This window comes from Balaenoptera acutorostrata, chromosome 1 (assembly GCF_949987535.1).
Source record: "Balaenoptera acutorostrata chromosome 1, mBalAcu1.1, whole genome shotgun sequence".
NCBI lineage: Eukaryota > Metazoa > Chordata > Mammalia > Artiodactyla > Balaenopteridae > Balaenoptera > Balaenoptera acutorostrata.
Window position 1 is genome coordinate 151,504,633 of NC_080064.1, and position 6,000 is coordinate 151,510,632.

At 42.3% G+C, this 6,000-nt stretch overlaps 1 non-coding gene across 1 annotated transcript; it reads left to right on the forward strand.

Moving 5' to 3' along the window:
• Positions 1 to 3,908: 3,908 nt before the first annotated feature.
• On the forward strand, positions 3,909 to 3,982 carry TRNAR-CCG (transfer RNA arginine (anticodon CCG)). Its single transcript has one exon. It is a non-coding gene; the product is annotated as a tRNA-Arg (tRNA).
• Positions 3,983 to 6,000: the final 2,018 nt, after the last annotated feature.

Here is a 6,000-nt window from a genome sequence, read left to right on the forward strand (position 1 = left end):
GAAGAGTTTTCCCTATACAGAGCTTTCCAATAAAAATACTACAAGTGGGGAACTTTGCTGGCGGTCCAGTGGTTAAGACTCCATGCTTCCACAGCAGGGGGCACAGGTTTGATTCCTGGTCAGGGAACTAAGATCCTGCATGCTGTGCGGATCAGCCAAAAATAAATACATAAACAAACAAACAAAAGAACCAAAAAAAAACTAAAAGTGGAATAGCAATTAAACATAAATTAAAATCACAAGTCTAGTAAGTCAGATTCTCTAATATATCAGGGTCTCTTAGCCATTCATACATTTAAACTCACAAAATTCATACTGATTATCATGATTACAAAAACATTACCAAAAATATTATATTATGATTTCTTCATTTTCTTGTAAAGTAAGCAAAAAAATTAATAAACAGAAACCTCAATTAAATAGAGTTGGGAGACCAGCAGGGGGCGCTCTCACACCCTGCAGCAACAGCAGAGCGGAACAGGAAGAAGAAAGACGCCTTTCCTGACAAGGACTCAGCCAATGAAAAGCCACGGACTCTTTGTCTACTATAGCCCTCCCAACTTCTTTCTCCCCTCGATAATAGGATTCTCCTTTCCTTACTGCACAGGGAACTTGCATGTGGCTCGCCATGGTTGCAGACCCTGAATTGCGATTCTCTGCTGATCTGAATAAACCCATCTTTGCTGGAAAAATATCTAGCAGTCTATTTGTTTCAGGCCAACAAGTCATGCAAACAAAGCTCAATTCAGTCCACTTTGTGAGACCAATACCGTCTGGGTCCTCTTCCTTGCCTGTCCCTGGCTAAACTTCCCAAGGTCAATAGGAGACAACCTCGGATCCAACCCTGTCATCTGAGAAAATTCCCACACTATCAGTTTTTGATAAATCAGTCATTTATGGGAAATCAGTCTCTTAGTCCTTAATTTTGTCTTCCTGAGGGCACGTGCGAAAGATTCTCCATTTTATCTCCTCCAGTTCTATTTTGGATTGGAATTCTTTCACACTACCGTAGCAAGTCAAATTCCTCATGTCCAGGCTTGGGAGGGTGAGGTCGCTAAGACAGTGCCCCCTTTGGTCAGGAGTGGTGAAGGAGCTGGGCATGGCTGAGTGTACAGAGTGGAGACAATAACTAGAGCAGAGGAGGACTGGCAGAGCAGAAAGTAAATCACACCACATTAATCCTCGCAGTGCAGCCAGGATGCCATGTGCCTGTTTATCATGCAATCGTCCTCATGAGATCATGAGACTTGCTCTCCATATTCTCTCAATTAGGCCTAACTACCCATCCTTTAGGGTCCAAGTCAGCTCAGTTCCCACCTCCTTCCTTAGTCTCTCTCCATGACTGGAGCCCCTACAGACCTCTCTCTCTTCTGACCTCATAGCACTATTAGAGCCGCTCGCCGAACTCTTCCTGGCAATGTTACTTAACTTCCCTTTGCATATTTTATCCCTTTTCTGGATTTGAGCTTGCTAAAGCCAGGGACTGTATCATATAGTATCTTATTTTATAACTCCCTCAGTACTTAAAAAGGCTTTTTACTTGGCAGTTCATGCCGTACAGAATCACTTGCACCTAACTTGGTAAACGCTTTTAGGTGGCAGTGACTAACATTAGGAAGATAGCCGGCTCCATTATTGTAAAATTTTAAAATTTAATCTATATTACACGTTAAATCATGCCTTCTTTCCTTCTGAAATGTAACTAAACACAGTTTAAATTTAATTTTACATAGTTGGCCACAATTGTGCATGCCTAGTGTTGTATCCTATAGCCTTAGAGTGGGAATGAAGTAAGACCTTGGTAAGGTTTTGTGAAATGTGAAATAAAATAGATTCACTTATGTCAAGGGGTTTTAAAATGGAGCCAGGAGGCCATTAAGGAGGTGAACCTCACACATGGATGAAACCATGGACTTTTGAATTGGGCCAAACCACAAATATTCCAAGGACTTTGCAAGAACACCTGAAACTTGTCACAGTCATGGACCGGACTTTCCCCTCCCTCTAGTGTTAGCCTTAGCACTCAAACCTGTTTAGTCAACACTAGCTTCTGCCTCCAACTACAATTAAAATTCTTTGTAATACAAATCTCCCGTCTTTGCCTTTAAAAGCTCCTGACTTTTACTCCCCAGCAGGACGCTGTTTAGGTTGCTACCAGAATCTATGTGACCTGAATTACAATCCTCTGATCCCCAAATCAGTTCCTTCCAAGACACAAATTCTAAACTTTCTGAAAAGATATCTCAGTTCTAAAAGACTGGTAACTCTTCTGTCACCCCCTCCAGCTCCTCAAGTCTGTCCTCCACACTTCCCCCCATCTCCCTCTTTCTTTTCCTCTTCCCTTGCTGAACTCTCTTTTTACTCCCCAAACCCTGAGGCCCCCCTTGATCCTCCACCCCCAACCTCTTTCATTCAACCAATTCAAACTCACAGGTTTAGGGAATTCCCTGATGGTCCAGTGGTTAGGACTCCGCAGTTCCACTACAGGGGGCATGGGTTCGATCCCTGGTCAGAGAACTAAGATCCTGCAAGCTGTGCAGTGCGGCCAAAAAATAAATACATAAATAAATAGACAAACTCATATGTTTAAATTGAAACCCAATAATGAGGGCACCCTTTTAAATCTAATTTACGTACTTGGGACTAAGGTAGAATTGCTAGCTATAGCCAAAGAGCTTTCCAAGCTTACTGAGAACCCTCACCATTTTGCAAAGAAATTTAACATTGTCATTCAAATCTATGAGCTTGTGTTTCCTGATCTTTATCAATTTTGAGGGAAGGCAGGCCCAACTTTGGATGGCTAAAGCTGGCTGGAATCATCCTTTAGAGGATCTTCAATGTATCATGCCAGCTGACAGCTCTGAAGCCCAAGAAATAGCAAAATCTTTACATGAAGCCATTCCTTGGGCCTTCCCAAAACCTGTTGATTGGAATAAAATCAAAGCATGCACTCAAGGACTAACAAACCTGTGCATGACTATTACAACAGACTTGAAATTGTTTTTAAGGAAAATCCTGGACTTGGAACGGAGCAGGACCCTATGGGGCCTTCCCAGGACAGGCCTTCCCCCATATCCTCTGCTTTAGCTTGTCTCTGAAGTACCTAGATAATAGTATTTTTTTTTTCTTAGAGTTCATCTCCATTTATTTCAACATTACATGTTTAATGATGACTTCAACATTATATCTGCAGTTTTAATATAAACTTAAGTAGGCTTTAATTTTTTTAAATAATTATCTATAGAACTACTTTTAGGCAGGCAAAATATGTTCAGTGATTTTTTTATCCTCAGTCATTGTCTTATTGCTCATTTTATCAAATTAATCCTTCCTGTCCCAAAGAAAATTAAGAGATCACTTTTATCTATAAATTGGGGGATGAGTTATAAAGTTTTTGTATATTATATGTTACATACATATATACAATATACATATGCATTTTATATATGTGTGTATATATGTAAAGTATCCTCCAGTTTTACAAATTTTTAGTTACAAGTCCTAAGAGGGATAGAATATATAGAGACTACTTATTAAATCTTATTTGGGGATTGCTGTAATAGAATGTTACCATATTTGCCTCCTAATAACAACAAACACCATAAAACATAACTCAGTCAATAAATGGAATTCAATGAAAAATTTAAATATTCTTACAAACCACAGAGACTGTAAATGCCAAAGAAAATCTGATGTCTATTTAGGTCACTAAATAAACATTTTTCAGTAAATCTACAGATAAAGAAGATTTCAGACTAAATGAAAAAAAAAACCATTTGGAGGAAATTTATCTTTAAGTTCAAAAGTCACAAAATTAATCAACTGTATCAAAAATTAAGTTCAACACATTTCTTAACAAACACAAAGAATTCCATACAAGAAACTGATTATAAAACTCTGATAGGACTTCCCTGGTGGTCCAGTGGTTAGGACTCCGCGCTCCGAACGCAGGGGGTCACGGGTTCGACCCCTGGTCAGGGAAGATCCCACATGCCACATGGCAAGGCCCCCAAAAATAAATAATTTAAAAAATTTTTAAATACAGAGAAAGTAAGGAAAAGAAAAATGAAAAATAATAAGGTCTAATGAATAGTAAATATTATATAAATGAAAGCAAATAAATCATTTATTGCAATAATTTAAAAAAAGAATTCCAAAGGAACAAGACAGGGGCTATTTTAATACCAGGCTGCCCGGCAGCAGCAACGGGTCTTCCTGTTCTCATACAGGAGACAAACTGCCCTCCCTCCACCTCCAAAACTTACACACCACACCTGCACAGCCTGCAACAAAGAAACTGAGTCATAAGGGAGCAGGGTCAGCAACCTGATGACCATCAGAAGAAATGAGGCAGAGGTCTAGTTAAAACACAGAGGAGCAACACGTACAGAAAGCTAAGACATGCCACAAAGTCAACAAAATGAGGCTTCAGAGCAGTGCAAAAATGATTTTCGTGTGCTCCAGAATACTCAGCTCCAGCCAGGCTTGCTCAGGTACCAGGTCACGATAGTACCACCACTGAATATGCCCACATGCAGGGACATCAGAACTTAAAAGAAGTCCTCTAGGAATGCCTACTGGTGATCTCCTACAGCTGACTTCTCAGAGGGGAATTAAAACAGCAAGTCTGATTCGGTCTCTGCGACGTTCTCTGTGCTTTAAATCACAGGCATTAAGGAAAGGTGGGGGAGCAGGTATGTTGCCACTTATATCTCTAAGTAGAGCATGTGGCCCGTTTCCTTGTTCCACTGGGAGTATGCCTACGATTGTCCTTTGTTTTGTAGCTTGGCTGTCCCTATTAAACGAGGACAACCCTGCATGACTAATTTCCACCCCGTCAGTCACAGGGGCCGCTGGAGATCCACGGGGCAAACCCATCATCACTGGAGGTTTTTGTTTGTTTGTTTTTTTGTTTTTTTTTAATTTATTTTTTTGGCCATGTTGGGTCTTGGTTTCTGTGCGAGGGCTTTCTCTAGTTGTGGCAAGCGGGGGCCACTCTTCATCGCGGTGCGCGGACCTCTCACTATGGCTGCCTCTCTTGTTGCGGAGCACAGGCTCCAGACGCGCAGGCTCAGTAGTTGTGGCTCACGGGCCTAGTTGCTCCGCGGCATGTGGGATCTTCCCAGACCAGGGCTCGAACCCGTGTCCCCTGCATTGGCAGGCAGACTCTCAACCACTGCGCCACCAGGGAAGCCCATCACTGGAGGTTTTAAACGTCAAGCCGAAGAAGGACCCAGCCTTGCTGTGTGGATATAATAATATCCCCCTCACCTACAGCGCTCACAAAATCCTAGAAAGCAGTCATTCACAAAGCCAGCTGTCCTCCAACGTGATAAACTGGGACCAAAATGGGAGAATGTCGCTTCTTTGTCAACACAGACACCTTTCACAAACGCTTCTACCAGTTGCTCACAGATAACGGCTCCAGCAGGCTCTTCCCGGCACCGCCGCCTCCACGCTAGCCACGCGCACCAAGAACCAGCCGGCCCAGGAGGGTCCCTGAGGCTGTCGGTTGTGCCGTAGGGGAAGTATTTTTGCCGCAGTCATCTGAGTTAGAAGAGGTGGAAGCTGGAGTCATGGGAACAGAATTATTGCTATTACCAGCGCAAGGTTTTGACTTATTTATGTTCTTAGGTTTTCGTTTCCTCGTTTGAAGTCCCTCTTTTTTCATAGCAAGCGGTCAAGGCACCCCACGAAGTTTCATAGAGAGTCCACAAGCATTGCACACAGGTTCACCCTCGGCGTTTCTGCGCCACAAAGTGGTGGTTGTGGTGTGACAGTTGGCACAGGACAATCCAAGCCGGCGGGAGGAAGGCTGGTTATTATAAATAAGAGGTCCCTTGAGAGAAAAACCTTGAAGTGTAATTAGGTTGACCTTCCTGGACCAAAGTGTGCTCCATCCAATATGTAAGATTCTAGATAATAGTGTTTGATGCACATTTCCTGAGTTGTTTTGCAGCTGTGAACCCCCCTTCCCACACCAAATGGAAGAACTACTTG